We start from the raw sequence: 13588 nt of genomic DNA on the forward strand, positions 1-13588 counted from the left end.
CAAAATGCAATTTACGTATGCACAAATTAAGATTACAACAGCTTGAAACTACTTACACACACGCATCTTTAAAAAACACGCATGAATCCCTTGTTACGCACACATGAAGCCAAAGTTACGCACGGATCTACCGTCAGACTGTTTTCACGTCTCACAAATTCGTCTGTGAGTGCTGCGTTTAAATACCAGTGGAATGCTCGGTCATGACTAGAACGCGGAGGAAGGACCCAGATGCTGAAAACCCAGAAAGGCAGAGGCAGGTAAGTGAAGAGGTAAGTATGAGGTTTAATTTTCTTGATGTTTCTTGCAGTTGTTGATGGTGTAGTGGGTAATCGTGGCTGTGGCTCTCGATTGTAGATCCAGAACTTCCAGAGCGGGAGCGAGACAAAGTCTGTGGGCAGGATTCTTGAACCCGGGCGTGGCGAGGTGATCTTGAAGAGCGTGGACGCTCAGTGGGCACGTGGCGTGGCTGTGGTCTACGCCACTTACAGATGAATTTGATGTGGTAAACGCAGCACTTACGGACGAATTTGTGAGACGGTAGATCCGTGCGTAACTTTGGCTTCGTGTGTGCGTAACAAGGGATTCATGCGTGTTTTTTAAAGATGTGTGTGTGTAAGTAGTTTCAAGCTGTTGTAATCTTAATGTGTGCATACGTAAATTGCATTTTGTATTTTTTTCATTTTATATTTTTTGAACTTATACACAAAACGTATTATGTGAGTAACAAATCACGCACAAATTCAAATTTATGCACAAATCCTGATTTACGCACAAATCAAGAATTACGCACGCACAAATCCGACTGAGTCCATTTTTCTCTACATACGCGTCAAACCAAAAAAACGAACCCGAGGCGTTTTTTAAAAATTGACGCTTTGACGCGTGACGTTTTTCGCGTCGGTGTGCACACTCACATTGGTGCCCTTTGTTTAGTCAGGAGGCGTTAAACGTTGGCGAATGTCGCGGGTGATATTCATCCCGGTGTGAACGGGCCTTTAGTCTCTGTGTCAGCAGCTTCCTCCTCAATTCCACGGGTAGATCACTTGGTGCGGTGTCTCCCCGGAGCCGTAAGGTTAATAAGGACTCTCTGGCGTAGACGTGTCGTTGATCCAGCCAAGGTCACGGGAGCATTGGAGCAGCTAACCCCGAGAAGTTCCCGGACAGCTCCGAGCAATAGCAACAATTCAATTCAATTCAATTTTATTTGTATAGCCCAAAATCACAACAACAGTCGTCTCGATGGGCTTCGAAGTAAAACATGAAATCAAAAGGATTATGAATACAAAGAGTTCAATAGGAAAATACTAAAATGAACTAACAAACTGACTAAGCTATACTGGCATCCCTGCCCTTAGACCCCCCTTCGCGGTAAGGAAAAACTCCCAAAAAAACGTATTTTGGAAAAAATGAAGAAACCTCAGGGGTGCCCACATGAAGGAGGGATCCTCCCCCAGGACGGACAGGCGATTTACCAGAACTCTTAGAGAAGAATTAACTTATCTAAATCTACAACTACATATATAAAAGTCCAGCAGACGAGCTTCATCCAGCCATGGTTATCGGGACAGTCAAAGGCGCGAGTCGAGCCGGAGACAGGAACCACAGCCAGGTGTAGGAGCAGGAGCAGAGACGAGGTAAACGGTCAGGAACTGGAGCACGGATGAACCAACTGGAGTCTGGAAGCACTCCCACTCCCCAGGAGGGAAAAGAGGGACAATACATGAATCGCACTGCAGCAAACAGAGGCATGGAGAACTAAATGATAAATTATGATCAAGAATAGAGGAGAGGAAGGGTAGAAGTAAAAACAGGAAAGAGGACAGAACCCCAGTGCACCATAGTTACCCCAGCTTCAACTTCTAGCAGCCTTTTAAAAGAAACAGTTATTATTAAGTTTAATTTAAACAAATTAACATTAAGTTAAATAATCTCTGAATACTAACTAGTTTGACAATAATCCTGTCCACAGAGGAACGTTTTCAGTCTAGCTTTGAATGTAGAAACTGAGTCGGCCTCTCTTCCATGAGCTGGGAGTTTATTCCATAAGACAGGGGCTTGGTGGCTAAACGCTCTACCTCCAACCGTACTTTGACTAATTCTAGGAACCACAAGCAGTCCTGCATTTAGTGAGCGAAGTGTTCTGATTGGTTGGTAAGGGACTATGAGGTCCTTAATATAGGACGGGGCCATTCCATGTAAGGCCTTATAGGTTAACAGGAGGATCTTGAACTTGATTCTAAAATCAACTGGGAGCCAATGGAGCGAAACCAACACAGGAGTGATGTGATCTCTTCTGCTGGTTCCAGCTAACAATCTAGCAGCTGCGTTCTGAACAAGCTGGACACTTCTTAAGGAACTCTTAGGACACGCTGCTAACAAGGAGTTACAGTAATCCAGCCTCGACGTAACAAATGCATGGATGAGTTTTTCAGCATCACTCTTAGAAAGTAGATTTCTGATCTTAGCAATATTCCGCAGGTGAAAAAAGGCAGTTCTACACGCCTGAGATATGTGAGCCTTAAATGATAAATCCTGGTCAAGTAAAACCCCAAGGTTTCTAACTGTGGAATTGGGGGCTATACTTGTGCCATCCAGGGAGACTATCTGAGCAGACAGAGCATCTCTGAGGTTTTTAGGACCAAGTATAATGACCTCAGTTTTTTCTGGGTTCAAGAGGAGGTAATTAATTGTCATCCAGGTCTTGATGTCTCTGATGCAGGCGTTCAGTTTCTCTATCTGGTCATTCTGGTCAGGCTTCATGGATAAATACAACTGCGTATCGTCGGCATAACAATGAAAATTAATGCTGTGTTTCCTGATTATGTTTCCTAGGGGTAGCATATAAAGCGTAAACAGGATCGGTCCCAAGACTGAGCCCTGTGGGACTCCATAGTTGAGTCGAGTGCACTGAGAGGAATGGCCATTTACATTAACGAACTGATACCTATCAGACAGATAGGATTTAAACCACTGGAGAGCAGATCCTCTGATCCCTATGTCCTGCTCTAATCTATGGAGTAAAATACCGTGGTCGATAGTGTCAAAGGCTGCACTGAGGTCCAACAGGACCAGAATAGAAAGTAGTCCCTTTTCTGAGGCCAATAACAAGTCATTAGAGACTCTAACTGGTGCAGTTTCCGTACTGTGGTGAGGTCTAAACCCCGACTGAAAGTCTTCAAAGTGGCTGTTGTCCTGTAGGTGGCAGTAAAGCTGCTTAACTACAACTCTTTCTAGGATTTTAGAAATAAAGGGCAGGTTTGATATCGGTCTATAGTTGGCCAAGATGCTAGGATCCAAACTGGGCTTTTTCAGAAGAGGTTTAACAACTGCATATTTAAAAGACTGTGGCACGTAACCCGTTTCCAGAGAGGCATTTATCATTGTTAATATGGGATCATTAATTAGGGGAAAAGTTTCTTTAAAAAGTCTAGTGGGAATTGGGTCTAACAGACACGTTGAGGATTTGGAGGACGTAATAATTGATGTTATTGATCCACAGCAGTGAAGCAGTCTAATGTTACAGAGGTTTCTATGGATGCCTCCATTTCTACCACTTCAGCCTGTTCTGGGCTGATAGTAGGAATAACTTGATTTAACTAATGTCTAATATTTGAGATTTTACTATCGAAAAATGTAAGAAAATCATCAGAGCTGAGAGAAACAGGAACATGTGGTTCTACTGAGCTCTGACTGCGAGTTAATTTAGCTATAGTGCTAAAAAGAAATCTGGGATTGTTTCCATTCTCTGATATTAAGGTTGAATAGTACTGGCTTCTAGCTCTACGCAGAGCTTTTTTATAATTTAATAGGCTATGTTTCCAGATATCCAGAGACTGCTCTGAACCGGAGCGGCGCCATTCTCTTTCCAACTTACGGGTTTCTCGTTTAAGAGAACGAGTTTCAGCGTTAAACCACGGTGCTACTCGGTTTTGTCTGACGAACTTAGGTTTCAGGGGGGCAACAACATGGAGTGTACTCCTGAGGGCTTGTAAGGCATCATTAACAAAGTGGTCATTTATACTAGGACTGATACTATGGGAGCTGGACTCAGAGTATTTTCTCAGAATATCACTAAGTACTGGCTGAACTGTGTGTTTAAACTCAGACACAGAACGGTCAGTTAAGATTCTTCTAAGCTGTTTCTTATTCACTGGGGCAGAAGGATGTTCCAGTGTAAGCTGGAAGGTAATCAGAAAGTGATCAGAAATGATGGGGTTAAGAGGAAGGACACTCAGCTGGCTGATCTCTATACCATGGGTTAGAACAAGGTCCAGGGTGTGCTTATGACAGTGAGTGGGTTCATTCACACTTTGGGTGAAACCAACATCATCTAATAAAGCTGCAAAAGCCTTTCCTAGGCAGTCACTGGGGTCATCAACATGAATATTAAAATCCCCTAATATTATAATTTGATCAGAATCTAAGACAATAGTCGATAGGAAGTCTGAAAACTCAGTTAAAAATTCTGAATATGGGCCGAGGGGGCGATAAATAATTATGAGTAAAACAGGTTTTTGAGTTTTCCTGTTTGGGTGACTTAAAGACAATATGATGCTTTCAAATGAATTATAAGCATTTTTAACTTTAGGGCTGAGAAGTAAGCTAGACTGTGATATTACTGCCAAACCACCTCCTTTCCCTGAAATCCTGGATTTCTGATAGTTAGCATAAGTGGGGGGGGTTGCTTCATTCAATCTAACATAGTCATCCTGATGGAGCCAAGTTTCTGTTAAGGCTAAAAGACTAAGGTTTTTATCAGTAATTAATTCGTTGACTAAGAGGGACTTGGAGGAAATGGATCGAATGTTTAATAAACCGCATTTAATTACATCATAATTCTGCTTGTGAGAACTGCTGTCTGTCACTTTAAGGTTTCTAAGACGCGCTCCTTTCATTTGTCTTTCAGCACATAAGCTAAAGCTAGGACCTGCTTGACTTTCCCTGCATGGGTTTTGCACCGGCACTAACCCTAAGGGAGGCTCAGAGGAGCGTTTTACACTGCTGCTCTGCGCCCGGGTCTCGTCTCTGGATTGTCAGGTTAACAGACTAAGGCTAGCAGAAATGTTTCTAGAAAGAAGAGCGGCACCGTCCCGGGTGGGATGGACGCCGTCTCTCCGCATGAGACCGGGCTTCCCCCAAAACGCGCTCCAGTTATCCACAAAACCAACGCCGTTTTCTGGGCACCATCTAGAAAGCCAGCGGTTAAATGATGAAAAGCGGCTGTACATTTCATCATTGACTAAGTTCGGCAGGGGACCAGAGAAAATTACAGTGTCGGACATCGTCTTAGCCAGTTTACACACCGAAGCTACGTTTAACTTAACCACCTCTGACTGTCTCCGTCGGGCATCATTACCGCCTGCGTGAATCACGACTCGACGGAACCTGGACTTACTCTGAGCTAACATCCTAAGGTTCCCCTCGATGTCACCAACTCTGGCCCCCGGATAACACCTGACTGTAGCCGCTGGGAGCTCCACGTTTCTAACTTCAGAAGAGCCTATAACCAGAGTTGAGTGTTCAGCGGGTGTGTCGCTGAGGGGGGAGAACCTATTACTAACGTGGAGTCTCGGGTGCTCTAAGTTTTTGCGTTTAGCACTATGTTTCCTCCCAACCGGTACAAACCCCTGACTGTCTCATGGCGGAGCCGCGCTTCTAACTGCTCCAGCCTGGCCTCCAAGTCTAACACAAGACTACACTTAACACACCTACCGCTATTTTCACTAAAGGAGGCAGGATCATCACTAAACAAAACACGAAAATAAGGACTGAACGGATTCTTGAATGTGCAGGATCAGGCCAGCGGAAAAGTATGAAAACTCAGACGTTAGGACTAAACATTCACACTAAGCATGCAGAAACAGAAACAGCACTGAGGCCCGGGTCGCCACCGTCTCTCTATTAAGATTTTTCATATTTCAGCCAATTAGTTTCATTTGCTAACAGATCATTTTAGTCTGTCATGACCAGAGATCCAACAGGATAAAAACCCGTCACAAACAAGAATACATCTGTTTTTTCCTTCAAAGTATGCCAGAAAGAAAACAAACACACATTTTTAACACGTTTTAAATCACAAATTCATTTTTATTTCCATAAACTTACCAAAAAGCGTTTTAATAACAAAAACAAACAAATGTTTCTACCAAGAAGCAGGAAGAAAATCTTCTCAGGGCTTTAAAGAGTTTCAATCACTCAGACATTATTTCATGATTAGGACACATTCTGGGAAAGTTCACTTTAAGTTCTGATTCTTTAGTCAAAAACCTGCTTTACCGCGGCTGACTGGTGAATGTGAATAATTATTGATAAACTCTCCTATCTGGCCTTTCAGTGATAGATTCAATATGACTTCAGTCAGAAAGACGGTTATCCAGGCTCCACCAGAGCCACATTTGATACAGTTTATATTCTGCTGTTATCATAATGCATAGTTGACATTGCTGTTAAAATGCTGTAGAAATAACCTTCCATTGACAGGTGGAGGATGCAGCGGATGCTGCTGGCAGATGACATCATCAGTAACCGTGGAAACAGCAGACACATCCAGCCAGACAGGAAGAAAGCATCTGTTACGGTGTGGCACCGTCAGATGGCGAGGGGGCCCTCACTGTTTTTATTTTGTGTATTTGTGTATATTTTATGTATAAAATATCTACCTGTGGTGCCACCTGGAAGATGATGAAGAGCCACGCCCAATGGGAGGGGCTCATCATTTAAAAGGGTGCATCACAGGTAGTGAGGAATGAGTGAGACGGAGGTGGAGAGCTCACCGTTCTTGACTAAAGAAAGAACCCACTCACCTCGGCTCCTCTGCATCCTTTTCCGGCGGGACCCCGCGACAGCATCATTCAGTCTGAAAAGGTTTGTTTCTCTCTGAGTCATTCCATTTTTCAGACCCAAGTCTGACCTTTTTCTTCCAAAGTGCTATAATCCTGCATTCTACACTAAATGCACTACCAAAAAAGCTGTTCACGTTTAACTTTCATTTGATATATCTTTATGTTTGAAGCAAAGTCTGTCAGTTTGGATGCATTTAACCCAGGGGTGTCAAACATACGGCCCGCCAGGTGGTTTAGTCTGGCCCACACATGAAGAGTAAAAATCATAAGCATGTTTAAAAAAGAAAGCAAGTTTCTAGTCCATTCCTGTGGCGAGTTATGATTTTTTAAAGAAATAACTGAAATGCGCAATTCCACCACTAGGGGGAGCAAAGGAAAAGCTTAACAGGTGAAACAACATAACTCTGCATGTGCCAAAAACGAAACCTAACAGCTGTGTCTGGGTAGGCAGTAGTTTGGTTTAGAGGGCTGCATTGGGATTGGGTCCCGCCGGGTCCCGCGGGACCCAACCCAAATCTTGCGGGATTGGGCGGTTTGAATTGTGCTGCGGGCGGGAGCGGGCGGCAGAAAAAGAAACCCGCGGGATCAGTGCTGCCATGAATATCTCATGAATATATATTAGCGGACTACGTTAGGCTGAGCGGCTGTTGGATTCTTATGTACTGAAGCTCCGTGAAGGCATCAGGTAGAGACGCCTAATGGCCTCTGTCATCTAACCTGTTGTTGGGGGTGCGCCCCGCCCCGCCTCTTACTAAGATCGCGCTTCAGGCCGTCTGTCTGCGCGCACACACACGCACACTTTTAACCGAACAGGATTTGTAAAAATATATTTAATAATTAAGTTGCACATTACACAAGAGGAATGCATGAAGAGATGAGGCTGGAGGAGGGACATGAATCTCTGTAATAATATCAATAAAAATACGTGTTTTTTTTCCTGCGGGACGGGAGACGATACAAAATCAATGCATCTCTATTACTGTGCGGGACTAAATTCGATGAGTTTTGCGGGAGCGGGCGGGAGTGTAACGCATACGTTGCGGGAGCGGGCGGGATTGGTCAAAAATTCAGCGGGCGCGGGCGGGAGCGGGATGAAGAAAATAGTCCCGCGCAGGGCTCTAGTCTGGTTCCCTGTGAGCTTCATCACTGAAGGATGATCAGTAGTGACACTAATGACCAAAATGTTGTCAAAAAGAAAAAAAAGGTTGAAGTGAACCTGCATGCTTGGTATGTCATCAACAGGTTCTCCAAGAATATAACATTCAGCTCCACTATGAGACTCTCCACAAAGAAAAGTTTCACCATTTGCAGTTAAGAAAAAAAAATATTTAGAAACTATTAGCTGGACCGATAAATAACCATCTGGATTTACTGCAGCCGTGACGTCAGTGATGGAGCAGTGACACCTAGCTACCTTATTGCAGACAAGTTGGAGCAAACATCCAATCCATTTTCTGATGGTGAACTTATTGAAAAATGCTGAAGGCTGCAGAAGTCTTGTTCCCAAAAAGCAGTCGACCTTAAACACGAGTCTGTCAAGAATTATGACTCCAGACAGAACGTCTCTGAGGAAACATGGGCAGCCATATGAAGGAATCCAGTCATTTATTGTATTTTCAGTCACTATTGATGAAAGCACCAACATCACAGATGTGTACAGCTGTGCATATTTATTAGAGGTGATGAAGTGACGTCACAGTGGAGTTTCTGGAGTTGACGGACACAACAGCTGATGACAGTCAGCTCTCTAGCTACTGTGTTGGACGATGTTGAAGTGAACTGGTCACATGAAGTAATTTTGGTCACTGATGGCGCTCCATCAAAGGTCAGGAAGAAGGCAGGTGTTGCCACAAAATTCAGGCAGAAACCAGGAAAAGATTCTTATAATAATGAATAATTATAATAATGGACATTTCATTGTGTTTTGCACACTTGAATGACAGTAAATGTGTTTCTGCTCAGGATCTGAATCCTGATATTGATGGTCTGGTGAAGTTTCAGGAGAGAAAGGAGGTTAACTCCAAACTCTTATGTTCACAAATGTTTGCAAGTTTAATTTAGTGTCATTTTGTCATCGTTTGGACGTTTACATTTTAGGAAGATGTTTCATTTTTTTCTGTAGCCCCTCTTGAATTTATTATCAGGATTGCTTCAGTGTCCGATTTAAAATATTCAGTCTGTCTAAAATTGAATAAACCAATATTTTTTAAAGTGAAATTAATTTTATGTAAGATCCATTGGCCTCTGTGAATGAATGTGTAATAAGAAATGATTAGGCTACCATGTTGGTTGAGGCATGTTTTCCAATTGAATAAAAAAACAAGAATAAAGCTTTATTTTGCCTTTATGCTACTGGTCTGGCCCACTAGAGATCAGACGGGTTGAATGAGGCCCCCGAACCAAAATGAGTTTGACACCCCTGATTTAACCTCTATTTTAGGTTCTATTCTTTGATTCCAACTTAAACCAGAGAGATTTTAAAGTTGGAATCTCATCAGTCGGTCACTGCTGAGGTCATGTCTGAGGCTCTTTGTTTAGTGTCAATGTTTGAAATGAAAGTGTTCTGTTTTAGTTTCTGCTGTGACACATGCTGCAGACATCATCATCACCAACTGAGGTGGAGGTTCCAGAGGGTTTCCTGTCAGAACATGAGGGTTTCCTGTCAGAACATGAGGGTTTCCTGTTAGAACATGAGGGTTTCCTGTCAGAACATGAGGGTTTCCTGTCAGAACATGAGGGTTTCCTGTCAGAACATGAGGGTTTCCTGTTAGAACATGCAGGGTTTCCTGTTAGAACATGAGGGTTTCCTGTCAGAACATGAGGGTTTCCTGTTAGAACATGAGGGTTTCCTGTCAGAACATGAGGGTTTCCTGTTAGAACATGAGGGTTTCCTGTCAGAACATGAGGGTTTCCTGTCAGAACATGCAGGGTTTCCTGTTAGAACATGAGGGTTTCCTGTCAGAACATGAGGGTTTCCTGTTAGAACATGAGGGTTTCCTGTCAGAACATGAGGGTTTCCTGTTAGAACATGAGGGTTTCCTGTCAGAACATGAGGGTTTCCTGTCAGAACATGAGGGTTTCCTGTCAGAACATGAGGGTTTCCTGTTAGAACATGCAGGGTTTCCTGTTAGAACATGAGGGTTTCCTGTCAGAACATGAGGGTTTCCTGTTAGAACATGAGGGTTTCCTGTCAGAACATGAGGGTTTCCTGTTAGAACATGAGGGTTTCCTGTTAGAACATGAGGGTTTCCTGTCAGAACATGCAGGGTTTCCTGTTAGAACATGAGGGTTTCCTGTCAGAACATGAGGGTTTCCTGTTAGAACATGAGGGTTTCCTGTCAGAACATGCAGGGTTTCCTGTCAGAACATGCAGGACTTCCTGTCAGAACATGAGGGTTTCCTGTTAGAACATGAGGGTTTCCTGTCAGAACATGAGGGTTTCCTGTCAGAACATGAGAGTTTCCTGTCAGAACATGAGGGTTTCCTGTCAGAACATGAGGGTTTCCTGTCAGAACATGAGGGTTTCCTGTTAGAACATGAGGGTTTCCTGTTAGAACATGAGGGTTTCCTGTTAGAACATGAGGGTTTCCTGTCAGAACATGAGGGTTTCCTGTCAAAACATGAGGGTTTCCTGTCAGAACATGCAGGACTTCCTGTCAGAACATGAAGGTTTCCTGTTAGAACATGAGGGTTTCCTGTCAGAACATGAGGGTTTCCTGTTAGAACATGAAGGTTTCCTGTTAGAACATGCAGGACTTCCTGTCAGAACATGAGGGTTTCCTGTCAGAACATGCAGGGTTTCCTGTTAGAACATGAGGGTTTCCTGTCAGAACATGAGGGTTTCCTGTTAGAACATGAGGGTTTCCTGTCAGAACATGAGGGTTTCCTGTTAGAACATGAGGGTTTCCTGTCAGAACATGAGGGTTTCCTGTCAGAACATGAGGGTTTCCTGTCAGAACATGAGGGTTTCCTGTTAGAACATGCAGGGTTTCCTGTTAGAACATGAGGGTTTCCTGTCAGAACATGAGGGTTTCCTGTTAGAACATGAGGGTTTCCTGTCAGAACATGAGGGTTTCCTGTTAGAACATGAGGGTTTCCTGTCAGAACATGCAGGGTTTCCTGTCAGAACATGCAGGACTTCCTGTCAGAACATGAGGGTTTCCTGTTAGAACATGAGGGTTTCCTGTCAGAACATGCAGGACTTCCTGTCAGAACATGAGGGTTTCCTGTTAGAACATGAGGGTTTCCTGTCAGAACATGAGGGTTTCCTGTTAGAACATGAGGACTTCCTGTCAGAACGTGAGGGTTTCCTGTCAGAACATGAGGGTTTCCTGTCAGAACATGCAGGACTTCCTGTCAGAACATGAGGGTTTCCTGTTAGAACATGAGGGTTTCCTGTCAGAACATGAGGGTTTCCTGTTAGAACATGAGGACTTCCTGTCAGAACGTGAGGACTTCCTGTCAGAACATGAGGACTTCCTGTCAGAACATGAGGGTTTCCTGTCAGAACGTGAGGGTTTCCTGTCAGAACATGCAGGACTTCCTGTCAGAACATGAGGGTTTCCTGTTAGAACATGAGGGTTTCCTGTTAGAACATGAGGGTTTCCTGTCAGAACATGAGGGTTTCCTGTTAGAACATGAGGGTTTCCTGTCAGAACATGAGGGTTTCCTGTTAGAACATGAGGGTTTCCTGTCAGAACATGAGGGTTTCCTGTCAGAACATGAGGGTTTCCTGTCAGAACATGAGGGTTTCCTGTCAGAACATGAGGGTTTCCTGTCAGAACATGAGGGTTTCCTGTCAGAACATGAGGGTTTCCTGTCAGAACATGAGAGTTTCCTGTCAGAACATGAGGGTTTCCTGTCAGAACATGAGGGTTTCCTGTCAGAACATGAGGGTTTCCTGTTAGAACATGAGGGTTTCCTGTTAGAACATGAGGGTTTCCTGTTAGAACATGAGGGTTTCCTGTCAGAACATGAGGGTTTCCTGTCAAAACATGAGGGTTTCCTGTCAGAACATGCAGGACTTCCTGTCAGAACATGAAGGTTTCCTGTTAGAACATGAGGGTTTCCTGTCAGAACATGAGGGTTTCCTGTTAGAACATGAAGGTTTCCTGTTAGAACATGCAGGACTTCCTGTCAGAACATGAGGGTTTCCTGTCAGAACATGAGGACTTCCTGTCAGAACATGAAGGTTTCCTGTTAGAACATGAGGGTTTCCTGTCAGAACTTGAAAGTTTCCTGTTAGAACATGAGGGTTTCCTGTCAGAACATGAGGGTTTCCTGTCAGAACATGAGGGTTTCCTGTCAGAACATGAGGGTTTCCTGTCAGAACATGAGGGTTTCCTGTCAGAACATGAGGGTTTCCTGTTAGAACATGAGGGTTTCCTGTCAGAACATGCAGGACTTCCTGTCAGAACATGAGGGTTTCCTGTCAGAACATGAGGGTTTCCTGTTAGAACATGATGGTTTCCTGTCAGAACATGAGGGTTTCCTGTCAGAACATGAGGGTTTCCTGTCAGAACATGAGGGTTTCCTGTCAGAACATGAGGGTTTCCTGTTAGAACATGAGGGTTTCTTGTCAGAACATGAGGGTTTCCTGTCAGAACATGAGGGTTTCCTGTCAGAACATGAGGGTTTCCTGTTAGAACATGAGGGTTTCCTGTCAGAACATGAGGGTTTCCTGTCAAAACATGAGGGTTTCCTGTTAGAACATGCAGGACTTCCTGTCAGAACATGAGGGTTTCCTGTCAGAACATGCAGGACTTCCTGTCAGAACATGAAGGTTTCCTGTTAGAACATGAGGGTTTCCTGTCAGAACATGAGGGTTTCCTGTTAGAACATGAAGGTTTCCTGTTAGAACATGCAGGACTTCCTGTCAGAACATGAGGGTTTCCTGTCAGAACATGCAGGGTTTCCTGTTAGAACATGAGGGTTTCCTGTCAGAACATGAGGGTTTCCTGTTAGAACATGAGGGTTTCCTGTCAGAACATGAGGGTTTCCTGTTAGAACATGAGGGTTTCCTGTCAGAACATGAGGGTTTCCTGTCAGAACATGAGGGTTTCCTGTCAGAACATGAGGGTTTCCTGTTAGAACATGCAGGGTTTCCTGTTAGAACATGAGGGTTTCCTGTCAGAACATGAGGGTTTCCTGTTAGAACATGAGGGTTTCCTGTCAGAACATGAGGGTTTCCTGTTAGAACATGAGGGTTTCCTGTCAGAACATGCAGGGTTTCCTGTCAGAACATGCAGGACTTCCTGTCAGAACATGAGGGTTTCCTGTTAGAACATGAGGGTTTCCTGTCAGAACATGCAGGACTTCCTGTCAGAACATGAGGGTTTCCTGTTAGAACATGAGGGTTTCCTGTCAGAACATGAGGGTTTCCTGTTAGAACATGAGGACTTCCTGTCAGAACGTGAGGGTTTCCTGTCAGAACATGAGGGTTTCCTGTCAGAACATGCAGGACTTCCTGTCAGAACATGAGGGTTTCCTGTTAGAACATGAGGGTTTCCTGTCAGAACATGAGGGTTTCCTGTTAGAACATGAGGACTTCCTGTCAGAACGTGAGGACTTCCTGTCAGAACATGAGGACTTCCTGTCAGAACATGAGGGTTTCCTGTCAGAACGTGAGGGTTTCCTGTCAGAACATGCAGGACTTCCTGTCAGAACATGAGGGTTTCCTGTTAGAACATGAGGGTTTCCTGTTAGAACATGAGGGTTTCCTGTCAGAACATGAGGGTTTCCTG

The 13588-nt window shown here is 44.1% G+C and overlaps 1 long non-coding RNA gene across 1 annotated transcript in view; it reads left to right on the forward strand.

The window, feature by feature from the left end:
- The first annotated feature begins 7307 nt into the window (after positions 1-7307).
- The window catches only part of LOC144989566 (uncharacterized), a 368718-nt gene continuing 362437 nt past the window's right edge, over positions 7308-13588 (forward strand). Inside the window, exon 1 of the long non-coding RNA XR_013653824.1 lies at positions 7308-7966. This is a non-coding gene — a long non-coding RNA (uncharacterized LOC144989566). The remainder of the gene's footprint in view (positions 7967-13588) is intronic.

This window comes from Oryzias latipes, chromosome 2, assembly GCF_053564925.1.
Source record: "Oryzias latipes strain Hd-rR chromosome 2, Olatipes_Hd-rR_3.1".
In the NCBI taxonomy this organism is placed as follows: Eukaryota; Metazoa; Chordata; class Actinopteri; order Beloniformes; family Adrianichthyidae; genus Oryzias; species Oryzias latipes.